The 14,182-nt window shown below is 44.7% G+C and overlaps 1 protein-coding gene across 3 annotated transcripts in view; it reads left to right on the forward strand.

Moving 5' to 3' along the window:
* The window catches only part of TENM3 (teneurin transmembrane protein 3), a 407,467-nt gene that overhangs the window by 268,923 nt on the left and 124,362 nt on the right, over positions 1-14,182 (forward strand). The gene's annotated exons all lie outside the window — the stretch shown is intronic.

A 14,182-nucleotide genomic window follows, 5' to 3' on the forward strand; every position in this document is an offset into this window, starting at 1 on the left:
ACTGGGAGCTGTATTAATTTGTAGAAAAGATTCATTTTCTCTGTCTAGCATATGATCCAGAAACCTGGAAAAACCTGAGAGGTCACTTAAAATTAAATTCATTCTGTAGCCAGCTCCATGTCTTCAGTGACTTTTGAACGGAACCTAACGTGGGAGAAGGCTATATATGGCACACATGACATTTTCAACATAAAGTTTTGTTGGTTCTTATCAGGACAATGTAAGAATGCGTAGCTTTGAGTTTATCCTGGTATCTATTATTGTACATGAAAAAGGAATCACTACCAAGTCAAAGAAATGATAGAGATGTAAGTGTGCGCTTTTTCTCCTACCCCAAAATAATTTATTTTATTGTTGGCCCAATATGAGACCAGCTAAATAAATAATATATGAGAAATTCTATATATGAACAGAATGTTTTTACCACTGAAATATAAGGATCTCCCTGACTTGAAAAGCATCTGAGGAAAACGACAATAGGAAATACCTTTACCCTCAGCTGAACTTTATTTTGTGCCAGACATAAGGTCTTGGGTGTGAAATACATGTTCTTTTCTGTCTTTGGCTATCATTTCGCACAGTATAGCAGCATTTCCCAAATAAGGACGAGTGGAAAGCATAATACAGCATTTGCCATCCAGTGTTCTCCCGTGCAAACATTGAATCGGTGTTGCCTGTGTCATTTGCTTTCACATTAGTGGTACTGAGAGCAGTGTGTCTTGAGAGAGTTATCAACGTAAAGAGGAGTGAAGCCCTGGCTGGTGTAGCTCAGTGGATTGAGCGCAGGCCTGCAAACCAAACAACAGTGGTTCAATTCCCAGTCGGGGCACATGCCTGGGTTGCAGGCCAGTTCCCATCAGGGGATGCACAAGAGGCAACCATACATTGGTATTTCTCTCTCTCTCTCCCCTCCTCTTCCCCTCTCTCTCTAAAAAAAAGAGGAGTGAAAGGAAAAGTATCTGCCACATATAAGGTTTTTTAAAAAGCAAAACTAGCCCTGGACATTGTGACTCAGTTGGTCGGAACATCATCTTGTAAACTAGAAGTCTGTGGGTTTGATCCCTGGCCAGGGCACGTACACCTGGGCTGAGGGTTTGATCACTGGCAACCAATCAATGTGTGTGTGTGTCTCTCTTTCTCTCTCTCTCTCTCTCTCTCTCTCTCTATATATATATATATATATATATATATATATTAAAAGCAATGAAAAAAATGTCCTTGAGTGAAGGGTTTTTTTTTTTTCAAAAAAATCAAAACACTTTCAAAAATCAAATCATTCCTATAGATTGCTAGGAATCTTAGGAATGAATTCAGCATAAAACCTTTAAGTTTCACTGAATCTATATTCAAACAAAGGTCTCCTCCTAAAATAGAAGATAAAATAAAATCCAAATGCACGAATTCTCAGTTTGTTTATTGTTTATACATAACCTTAGAGTGTCTAGTTTGTCCTTCTTCCTTAAAAGTGGGATTCCATGGTTTCTGAGTTAGTGAATGACTAATACGACACCAGAAAAGGGAGTGACTACTCCTCCATCCAATGTTCATCCAGAATCTGCTTATTGAGTGACATTTGTTTGTTGAAACTCCATGAGAGACACAGCAGAGATCAGGACAACACAGCTCCTGCCCTCTTCGAGATTGTGTCTTAGAGAATGCCCACGCAGAGCACTGAACTGTGATCATAATGACCATTTAAAAAGGCGGACTCTCAGAGGCGAGGAGAGTGCATAAAAGACAGAACCTGCCTCGGTGCGTCGTCGTCCGACCGAGCGTTAGAGAAAGGGCTTCCTGCTAAAACCAGAATAAGCACGAGGTTTATGTGTTTTGACAAATACTAACATGAGGACAAACCTTAAATGTTACCACATAAACCTAAATGTGGTCTGAAAGATCAATTCTCAGGACTATTAAAATCAATATATTGTGATATCATAAAAGTAAAAATCTAGATGTGTCCAAGGGAAAAAGTTACGATATCCATTGGTTTTCTTTGTTGAGTTAGCCTAGCTAAAACCCCTTTTTGGTGGTTCACATCTAGAAGTAGAGAGAAATGTTACGTGAGAAATTTTGGCTAACTAGATTTAAAATCACCGTGACAATGGGCAGTCTTTCCTATGTGTTTCCTGCCCTTAATTTTAGATGATATGCACACGTGCTTTGAGAATTTTACTTATGAAGTATACCCAGACAGTAGTTTTAAAACCATTAAAAGAAATGATATCGCTGGTTTTTTCCAAACATATATGAGCACTCTCTGAGTCTGCTCTTTGTAGGCGTTGGTAAAATGTGTTTTCTGTATTTCAAAAACTGTTGAGAACAGGGGTCATGTTACCCTGCATCTGATAACCAAGAGGTCAGCGTGTCCCGGTAATTGCCATCCCCTGGTCGGGCCTAGAGGTAGAAGGAACCTTGCTGTCAGACCCTCCCATGGTGCATTTTAAGCACACGTGATACAGTGATCAGAGGCCAGTTGCATTTTTCAGCTAGGCCACTTTGGCATAGTACTAAGATGTTTTTCTGAAAATCACATTCAGCATTTTTAAAGATAACTTTCCATCTTTTCTTTACCTGTTAGATTTCATTGGCTCTGCCTGGGGTTGTCTTTCCTTCCTAGAACGCTGGCCGCAGGTGGGTCCTTTCTATTCCCTCCCCACCAGTGAGCTCTTCCCCGCCCTTATCACTTTGGATCAGCCACCCGGGCGCCGAAAGAGAGGAAGCCATCCACATATCCGCCTGCACTTCCCAGGGCAGTGGACGGCTCTCCAAGCCCACCTAGAAGATTACTGTGTCTGAGTCCTGGTGGGGGGGTCTTCGACCCGAGGGGAAAAAATGGTCCAAGCACTTTTGCATCTTGCAGATGTCTGTTTGGTTTTTCACAGGCATTTCCTTTCAATTATTTCCAATATCACAGAACATTTAATTTCATTAAACTTAGCAATTATTGACGGTCCCTCCGAATCACTGAATTCACAGAGACAGGCAAAACACAGTCTTTGCCACAATGACCTCACCACCTTCCATGGGAAATCCCATGGGAAATTTTCGTGTCGCGAACAGGCCCTCGAAGCGCCAGCCGGAGTTCCCGTACCCCCTCCGTCACATACTGCCCGTGTGACCTGGAGCAAGTGACGGAACCTCCAGGAAGCCGAATTCCTCAGCAACTCGAACAAGGAGAGGGATAGCGCAGCTCTCTGGGAATTGTTCACCAAATATTAACATGCCTGATAAAATGTTAGGGTGCAGTTGATGGCAGCTGCTGTTCTTCCCCGGAACCACCAAGTAACACAAATATTGTTACCCATGGTTTTGCGAAAGAGAGATCTTAGCCCCAGAGAATGAGTGCCAGGCCCGGGGGGAAAGCCAGGGAGTATGAACACGGGGTCCGGGATCCAGGCGCCCTTACTGCAACACTGTGAGTCTAGAACTTCTCCCGGCCAGGTCATTGGGCGTTGTGTTCCATAAGACTTAAGAATTTAGAGGTGGGTGGTGGCCAGGAGAAGAAATAAGATGGAAAAGGGAATTGAGACATTTATTCCCTTTTGACTCTTAGTCCGTTGGCTCTGAGTATGCCCGGAGGGAGGTCTCAGATGATGTCAATGTGTCACGACACCTGACTCTAACCCCCCTTTCCCAGGTGTTGAAGAACAATTTTGCCAGAAGCTTCTATGTTCATTTTAATAACATCATTCCACTTATTGTTGCCTTCTATTTATATCAGGAGATAGTGGCTTTTCCTTTCAGGTAATGTTATAAAATCCCCTTTTAAAAGAAATATATTTAAATGTTTAAGTTAATTACCTCAAGGAAAGAATTAATTAAATATAAATATAAAAGTCTTTACAACATAATAATTCTGTGGAATGTTCACAATTATATCACAAAGCTGAAAAGCAGTTGTTGTTTTTTTAATAAAAGGTTGAAAGCACTGCTGAGGGGACTGATAAAGCTGTAGGTCTTTTCCGTTCGGTCTTTTCATTTCATTCTAGACCCTGAATGTGTCCATTAGCTGCACCTGCAGTTTCGCCAGGCTGACCGCACAACGTAATAGCCCATGGGAATCACGTAGAATGTTTACGTAAAAACGAAGCATATTATTCCATCGCTTCAAATAATCACCCATGATACCATCATTTCCTATTTTTAGAGCGAAGATATTTTTAGGGGCTTTTTAGTTCTTCAAAGAAATTCTTTGTGATCTTAGATAAGAATCGCATGCAGAGAAGCAAGGCACATTTGAAGGGGGAAGGTGGCCATTTGTCTTTAGAAAAGACACTTAAAGCCACCGTGTACAGAAGCAAGTCGACAGAGTGAGCGTGTCTCCTGGGGATCAGGGTCCACACCTTCTTTCCTGTTCTGCTTTGAAATAAATTTCCACAAATGTCCCCTAACTATCCATTGATTATAGTTAAGTTTGTAACTAAGGAAAACCCCTCCCCAAGTGAGCCCAGATTAGTGGGGGACGCTGGCACTCTGGGTCCCTGAGGCCTGTGCCCACCCTGCCAGATGAGTGGAGATGGTCAAGGGGGGCTGGTATGACCTGCCTGCCGCCATCCGCTGCCAGGTCCCAGAGGCGGTGCCGTGGCCGCCCCTCACAGCGCTCCCCTTGCGAGACAGAGCCTGGTAAGGTGGTCACAGACGCAGTCTTTGTTGATAAATGAACAGTGAACAACCAACTGCATGAACGCATTGCGCCTGGATTCCTAAAAGGTCATCGATTTTATTTCATGATGCCTCTTTACAACCAGACAAACACACACACACACCAAAAAAAAAAATCATATTGTAACCTTCTGAAGGAACAGTGGACTAATATGAAGGGGGTGTTTCTCTGGATTTTGCTTTATTTTAATGTACCAACCTTCCTCTAACAACCTCCATAGGCCTAATAGTTGGATCTTTTAATAATGATTGGTAATATGTCTTAAATTTCTGATGTGCAAGTCTATTCTACTTTTATACAAAGTCAAAACAAGCCAAGAAAAAAATTATGCTAAAGTAGGTCATTAACATACATCCATATTGGTTACATAAAAGTAGGATATAGCCCCTAAAGCTGTTATGGGGGAGAGGACTCGAGATGAAACAGAGTCAGTACAACAAGCCTTTGATTAATGAGTAGATCCATGGGGTTCCGGTGGCAAAGCTGCTAATAACTGTCACTAATGAATTCTCTGTTACATCCTTCTCACGATAACAGCAAATGCAGTATGCCAGCAAGGAGGGAATAGTCTCTAAGCCATGTCAATTATTCCATTTTGTGTTTTGGATGCTTCTGAAAGACGTCCTCTTACCGTATTCTTTAATGCTGACAACCGTCAGCTCAGAAATTCTCTGGCTTTTTGCTCACGATTGTTCGCTTCGTTAGCGGGGGGCCCCTGGCTGCCTCCTTCCTTCAGAGAACAGGACCTGGCAATAAGAGGCAGCACCAGGAGGACTGTCTGGTGCAGAACCCCGACTTCATTCCCCCAGAGACAGACAGCGTGATTTTCAGAAGCTGCTGTCAGCCTCTGCCTTGGCTGTCATTGGGCCACTGGGATTACTGTGTCCTGTGTTCCTTACACATAGCTCACAGAGCCCACATGCTCGAGGGAGCAAACGTACCATCGCATTAAAGCCCAATTTCTAAATATCGTTATTTATAAAAGAATACGAGTGAAGTATTCTGTCAGAAACGAACCTACAGCGCTAAATCACTCCTTAGTCCCACCAAGACAGCTGATAGACAGTGTGGTTCTACTTTTCCATTAATTACAAAAAGGATTAAAAAATATGCAGCATAGAAATACAAAATGTTAGCAGTCATTTCCATCTCCTTACCCCTCCCTGCCAGAAAAAATGGCTCATAAAAAGTATAATTTTATTATGATATTTTAGAATAACTCAGAGGAACCTGCTATATCCGGTAGTAGTAGTTCCTTGGAATTTCAAAATATCTCATAGTTGGGATAATTCCCCTTTTCATAATGACAATAAGAATACATCTTAATATAAAAGCTTTAAAAAGAAACATTGATTTTAAAAATGCCCATATCTGGGTCAGCAGGTCTGGCCTGTGGCTGTGACATTAGCCTTAAAGTCAGTAACAAATAATAATGGATTAGAACGCCAAAATATCGCCCCGCATGTCCCATCCACGTGTATGCGCACACAGCAGGAAATCCAAAACAAAAGCTAATTTATGGGAAATGGTGTGCGTCTAACGGCGGCTTAGACCAGCAGGGGTCTGAGCTACACGCCGCATCCTCCACCCGAGACGCTTTCATTACCCGTGGAACCCTTGGCTGTGTTCTGGAAGCATGTACCCAACCAAATCGTCGCCCTATATTTAAAAGTATTTTTATATTTTTGTAAAATCTAGTCATTGCACATGTGCATTCTGTATAGTTATGTATCTATGAAACTAAAACAGCAAATGAAGAAATTGTGCTTGCAGAACCCAAGATATCCAAGGTGTCACATGCAAACATGGATAGCTTGACTTCATGTAATTAAATTTTATATTCAATTAAAAATGAAGGAATGACATTTGTGTTCTGATACCTTGATAGCTTATTGATGGCAGGTGGGGTTTTCCCCCCTATGCTCAGTAATTTAGTCTAAATATTTATATTTTAAAATAGGTTGACATACCATAGAATGTAAATCTGGAAGAGACCTTTAAGGAGCTCATCTCATGAGGTCTTTTGGGGGGGGGTATTATTTATTTATTTATCTTTTAGAGGGGAAGGGAAGGTGAGAGAAAGAGAAATATCAATGTATGGTTGCTTCTCATGCGTCCCCTGCTGGGAACTGGCCTGCAACCCAGGCATGTGCCCTGACTGGGAATCGAACCGCGATCCTCTGGTTCGCAGGTTCCCGATCAATCCACTGAGTGACACCAGCCAGGGCTTTGGGTTTTTATGTAAATGAGAAACCTAAGCCTCGGGGACACCAGGGGACTTGCCCAGGTGCCCCACCTCCTCAGGGCTAGAACCAAAAATGGCGAGCAGGTCTCCTTTAATATAAACAAAAGGCCCCATAGACGCCCCAGCGGATCTCTGCTCAAAATTGTGCTCTGAACTCTAAAATCTCAGAGTCTCATTTCCTTTCCTTGCAACTTCTGACAAAACGTTCTTCGTGAATCTCTCTCAGAAACACCGCACCATGGCAGACATGCGGTGCACTGTGAGGAAGGGGAGCCTGAGACCTGAAGTTTGCTGAGCGGACCCTCCGAGGGCTTGCAGGCTGAACGAAACTGAATCACAGGCTTTCTCAGGATGGTGGTTTTTAGCCAGTTTTTCTTACCACATTCCGGTTCTTGCATCGTCCCCTGTCTTCTTGTCTTTGTGAGAATGTTTGCTTGCTCTTGTGATATTAAGCAGATTTAGGCAGTCATGGCAATCACACTGAGACCTGCGCTCAAAGTTGCCAAAACCAGAGCGTGCACTACACAGGCCTCCTGTAGAAGCTGCGACCTGGGTTCTGATGCCCAGGGTGCCGGCTTGTGTTCGCTGCTCTATGTCCTCCTAATTCCCCCAAGGTTCTGGCAGACTGCTGGACCCTGTCATCCACCGTCACCACCCCTCCTGCCCCTCCGTGTCTGGCAAGATCCCTGGTCTCCGGCATGCCAGTAGAAATAATAGTAGCTGTGATAACTTCAATGGCACGGTCCCCAGAGACAAGATGAAATTTTGGCACCTTTTCTCTCAACGTGGAGCTAAAAATGGCCCTGAACTTGCTCCTTGGTGCTCCGCAATTTTCTGTAATTACACATTTTGGTTTCTAGTGTTCCACACGCTGGCTTTCAAACCTCAAAGCAACAGACAGCGGTTAAAAACAGCGGCGCCCCTTCCCTCCTCTGCACAGAGGCGATGGCAGGTACCGCGGGGTCCTTTCATCCCATCAGCCTTGAACTCCGAAGGAGGGCATCACTTCTCTCACCTGCGTGGTCTTTGAGAGGCAATTTCTTCCTAAAACTCCACGGATAGATCTTCACTAGCAGACCGTCTCAAGATTAGTTCAATTAATGAGGTGTGTTTCTTAACATGTACTGGGAAAGTCTGCAGAAAAGAGAGACTCCAGGTTATAGAATAAATGCTTTTGAATGATGCGGGAGACATTTTTGTGTTAACCACAGTGTAACTGGTGACACTCTAAGAACGCCACCGGTAAGCTAAGAAGAGGTACTCCGGAGGAAACTGCTTGGCTGTTAGTAACATAAGTTGGGATGATGAATGATGGGTTGGTATGTATGAGTCACTCCGACAGTTGTTATCATTATAACGCTTTATCTTTGACTTGGGGGAACGTATAAAAAGTATGCCTATTAATTTTGTAGATAGCCAATGTCAGATATCACAACTAATTTAAAAATTCTGGCTGGGCCTGATCCTGGAAATGGACGTCCTCCTGCCCTGAGAAAAAGGGGAGGGTTGTACCGGCGTCCACCCCTTATCCACAGTTCCACTGTCTGAGATTTCAGTTACCCACAGTCACCTGCAGTCTGGAAACAGTCAGTGGGAATTTCCGGGTGCCATGCGTAAGTTTTAAATTGCTCTCCGTTATAAATCACCTGACGAAATGTTGCCAGTCCCGCTCTGTCCCACCGGGAAGGAGACCGTCTCTGTGGCCGGAACAACGGCTCCTGCACCGAGAGCGTGTGCTCCGGCCGCCCCTCTGCACAAGAGCAGTGTGGCTGGCAGCTGACATCCACCAAGGAGAAGCCGCCAGGTGCGGCCTTTCGGTGAAGAGGTGAACGTTCTCTACTCAGTGCAGAGGAAATAATCACGTGCTGGGGTGGCTGAGACGGCAAGGACAGATCTTCCGTCCATGAAACTGTGAAGGAGGAAAAAACTGGGAACAGTGAGGACAGCGTGGTACGGTGTTTTGAGAGAGAGTCCACATTCACTTGCTTTATTACAGTATAGTGTTGTCATTGCTTTATGTTATTGTTAGTTGTTGTTGTTAATCTGTTACTGTGCCTGTTGATCAATTAAGCTTTATCATAGGTTATGTACGTATGTGCAGGAGAGAACGTATGCCCAGGGCGCAGCACCGTCCGAGGCGGCAGGCATCCCCAGGGGTGCTGGACGCAACCCCCACGGGTGAAGGGGGACTAGAGGGGGCTCTGCTGCACATGCATACCACAGTTTTCTAGCCCGTTCTTCTGCCAGCGGTCATTTCAGCTGCCTCGGCCCCTGACCACTGTGGACGTTACTGCCGTGCGCGCAGGTGTGTGGCTGTCTCTTTGAGACCCTGCTTTCGGTTCTCCTGCGAATACACCCAGAAGTGGGATTAGACCCGGCTGAATTCTTTAAGGAGCCGCCATGCTGTTTGCACAGCGGCTGCACGACTTCACAGCCTCCCCAGCCCTGCGCCAGGGTCACACCTTCTCCACTCTCTCCCCAAGGCGTGCAGGGAAAGGCAGAAGAGGGTCAGGAAAGGTAAAAGCATACCCTCTTGAGCTGTAGTACGTGTTAGATGGTCCATTTTTAAATAGAAATTTTAATTTAAGTGTAACAGGCGTTTAGAAAAGTAGACAGGTCATCAGTGAACATGACCAGTGGAACCAAGGCCCAGGTAGAAAACGAGAATATCACCAAGCACCACAGAAGCCCCGGGCACTTTCCCAGTCATTTCCTGCCCCCAGGCCTTACCTTCGGGTGGGCACTCACTCTGGCAACGTCTGTTTCTACCAGTTGATGTTACCCGCTTTGGAACGTTATGCTCATGGACTTACACAATATTCATGTTTTTTGTGAATGGGTTCTGTTCAGTATTATGTTCATGAGCTCCATTTGCATTGTTGCATCTGGCAGTGGTTTATTTGTCTACATCGCCGTATACAAGTCCTTTGTATGACTTTCTGTAATCTGTGTATCCACTGGACGGCTCCCAGGCATCAGGGTTGTGTCCTGTTTGGGGCTATGGCAAACAATGCTTCTGTGGCCATTGTCGTTCCCTGGCTTTGGGGTCTGCGTGTAGCTGTAGTCCTACTGGCTGTGCAAACCGACATTTGTCTGTTTAGATCAACCAGAAACTAACCCGGCCTTTCTAAGACTTTTAAATACAGAGAAAAGACATTTCAACTCCAAACAAGCAACTCACAAATAATCTTACAAAATACAACCATTTATAGTTAGTGAGTGCCTTGAATTTAGAAGCCAATTTTAGCAAATGGACACCTTCCGATTATATTTGCTACGGTCAAAAAGAGAGATAAATTAATTATTGTTTTAAATGTGTAAAAATTTCTTGAAAGGGAATGCTCCATCTTAATTCAGTACAACTCAGGAAAACAGCAGAGTGGGTAAAGGAACCCGAAAAAGCATCAGGAGACGCAGTATCTCGTGAGTCTTCTTACACAGTGACTTTTTCAAAGACCCTGGGTAGCTCTCTCCACCTAAGTCTCATCCTCATGCAACAGGGCAGTGGTCTTCGTCCCAGGCGGCATTATTGGAAGATAATGGACAGGGAGCTATTTTAAAATGCGAAAAGCACACTGAATAGACAGATATTGGTACCAGCATCTCCTAATTTCGTTCTTCCTTGGATATCATTCGGGATATGCATCCAGGGACTCCCCACCCCCTTAAAATCACCTAGAAATCTGTGGAAATAACAATATAAAACATGATATCATAAACGAAATTTTTTAAAGAGTAAATCTGCATGAATACTATTTCTACACCTTTAAAATTCACAAGTATAATGTTTACCTACGTAATTTTTGAGTTGTTTTTAAGACACTTGGAGTTAACCAAAAATAGTCTGCTCCATCACCACCCTCGTCATGTTATTGTCAATGTTTCTTTTAGGACAATGTAAGTGTGGTGGACAGGTACACACCTGGAAGAACAGTGGCCAGAACACACGAAGGCTGCCTATTGATGTCTTTCCCCTGCACCCCCAACACTGTCCCTGCTGCGCTTTCCTGGGTCTAGTAGGGAAGCTGTGTCCCTCCATGGCCTGTGGGCCTTGCAGAACTTACACTTGACCTTCTTCCTGGTGGGTTGCACACTCCAAAGCCCTGTGGCAGAAGAGAAAGGAGGGTCAGGGTGTGTCCTTTGTTATGAGAAGGCCATGGTTCAAGGTCAAGGTGTCCCGTCCCCCCACCCCTTACTTGCTTAGAACCTTAAACTCTCAGTAACCTCAGTTTTCTGAGGTTTAAAGTGAAAAAAAAGGGACGGGCACTGTTGAGCGGAGTCTTTGTGCAAATTCAGTAAGACAGTGCATTAGCACGCCAGCCCAACACTTGGCCCAGGGCCAGTGTTCGGGGGCTCTTGTACGTTTTTTCAGTCTTGGGCCACACGTTCTCACTCTGGCCTGGGGAGCGCGTCTGTGGCTGAGAGAGCACCCTGTGTTGCTGCCCACCTGGGCCTCGGCCCCTAAGCTATTCACCCCACCCCACCCCCACCCCCCACCATCTCCCCTTTCTCCCCTCCCAGGGTGGGGAGGGGCTCAGAAGACCACAGAGCTCCCGGCCTCTTCTTCCCTTAGACTTTCCCTTATTATGCCCGTACTTGTCTGCTAATGTTTCAGCCCCCCCAAAACAGCTGGCGCAGAGCTGCATCAGGGCGGCATAGAAAAGCATCACTTTGATGTCCCAACTCTGTGACTGGTCCCATGAAGACACGTGGGGACTATGGCCTTTGAGCCTTTGGGGCGGATTAGAAGTCTTGTCTTGGAGATGCTGAGACCGTCGAACTGGTGTTGGCAACGTCAGCTCTTTCGATGTATTTGGTCAGAAGATGTATGTGCATCCTCTCTTTCACACTTTGCAGGTGGGGAGTCCTAGACACACTGTCTTCAGTTATGCAGCCCGCCCTGGTTTCTGTGTCAGGGTCTCCACACCCTTCGCAGGATCTTTTGTTTTGCCTCCTTGCTCTTTCTCACAATCTTCAAACACCACATTTCTAAGATGTTTCTCTTCCACTTCTGGTTTCCCTGACTCTACAGGAACAGCAGTATTCTCAGTGTAGAGTTCTCGGATTTGCACCTTGGTTGCACAAGCCTCCTCCAACCTTTCTCCAAATTTCACTTCTTCGTGACTCTTGGATGCTAGGGGTGTCTGCAGCTGCAGGGCGCCTCTGTTCCCTAGGGTGAGCTGAGCCTCCCAGAATGGCCTTCCCGTGGATTGCGGGAGCCCGTACAGGAGACTTTCAGCCGCCTCTGGACACACCTCCACCTCAGCGGGTCCAAAGCAGCAGTGGGGCAGGGGGTGGGGGGCACGCTGTACCATGACAATGAGGGCGCGCCCATCTGCGCCGGCTCAGGCTCTGCAGTGAACGTGACTTCTTCCCTACCCTCCTCAGTGTTCGTACTGACCCGGCACCCAGTGATTCCTGCAGCATTTTGACTTTCGTGGGCTTGCTGCCTCCATCCCCGTCTCCACCCCCAGTTTCTCTCTCTCCCACTAACTTTGTAGGGAACCAACCTCACTAACACCCTGTTGTTGTATAAACATCTTAAATGACACCTAATAAGTGTCAAGGCCTTCATTAAATTCCAAACAGCAATATTTTCAAAGGACAGACTTCTTAGACCAAACCACCTGTGGCGGTCTGTTTTCAAAGCAGTGTTAATGGGATTTACTATTAGTGGGTGTGGTTCTCATTATGCACTGACTTAAGTAAAACCAAAATCCCCTTTTACTGAGATCTTCTGTTATAAAAAATACATATAGTGAGATGTTGTTCATCTGGCAGAGAAAAAAATAGCTTTCCAAACACAAACATAACATTACTCTTTAACACCTGGCATCTGTGTATTAATTAGCCCATGGGTTTCCAATCCTCTTCGAAGTCTATGAGGTAAACCAGCAAAATGAGCTGTAAGATGACTTTCTACGTTACATACCGGTGATACGCTCTTCTGTGTGGGGACGGCAACCATGTTGGGATTTATTTACTGCAGTCACTCTGCCGAAGTGTGTCTGTCAGTCTTTTACTCCGCACAAGTAGCTCCCACTGTTCTATTAAAAAATTACTGAAATATCAGAAGCTTGAAAATGTATGAAGCGATAAATGTTTAGAAAGCTCTTGACATTTTGCCACTCAACTACTACATAATTTAATGCAAAAATGACATATGAAGTTATACCTCTTTACACATTGACAGTTTGTAAATTCAAGAATTTCATAACTACATCTTAATCCTTGAAAAATCAGAGTTTCAGAGGAACTACTGGCAGACTGTAACTCAAGCAGGGAGTATAAGTGCAAACATGTTGCAAATATACAGGGTAGATGTAGCTACAGTGTGTTTGTATCTCTGCTTGGTCTGTTTCTTAGTACATTTTGATTTTGTATCAGATATTGTTAACGAAAGAATGTGAGACTGGTCATAGAAGGTCCCCAAGCTGTTGTTGAACCTTTTTTAAAATTCAATTTTGTTTAATACTCGTGGACTTCCACTCAACTGCTTTTCACGTGACACCGAAGCAATCAATTTAATTATGCATAATCAGTACTCTTGTCTTAGCCGTGTATGGGTTAGTTTTATATGTATTAACTTTTTTAAATTGCTACACATTCGTTACTCACGACAGTGTTTTCTTAGATTTTGAAACCTCAGAAAATAGAGCTCACTTATTTAACAGACACTTACGGAGACCTACTAGGTGTCAGGCGCCGTACCAGGTAAACGAGGCACAAACGTGAATGAACACGGGTGTGGGGAAGATGCTCCGCACCGTGGAGCAGGCTTGCCCAAGAAGTGTGTCCCTACCTTCGAAAGCACGGGCATTGACCAGGGGACGGAAGGCATTGCAGAGAGAGACCACGGTCTGCTCGGGTGATTTCCAGCAGGTCTGTGATCTGGAGTAAAGAATAAATCGGTGAAATGCTTCTGTGCTGGGGACTTTCCAGCTGTGATCCATATACACTGCCCAGAAGGTTCCTATTAATTGAGGAAGGGAGGTTTAACCAACCGCACTTTTTAAAAGTAAACCTAATGTATAACAGTATGACATCATTTGTCCAGGGCAAAATCCCGGATTGAGAGCCAGAATTCTACACTGTTGCTCCACATACTGAGTATTTAACGAGGGCTTTCTGACAGTGGCAGTTCTCACACTCTCTCTAGCGCTCTTTTTTAAACACACTTGTCTCTCTCCGGCTCTCTGGTGAATTCCAATGGGTATAGGAAGTAAATAACATCACATAATGAGAAGGAAACATTCTCTTTTGTGATATTGTCC

Source organism: Sturnira hondurensis, unplaced genomic scaffold (assembly GCF_014824575.4).
Source record: "Sturnira hondurensis isolate 20B ecotype Veracruz unplaced genomic scaffold, ASM1482457v3 Scaffold0008640, whole genome shotgun sequence".
Taxonomy (NCBI): Eukaryota; Metazoa; Chordata; class Mammalia; order Chiroptera; family Phyllostomidae; genus Sturnira; species Sturnira hondurensis.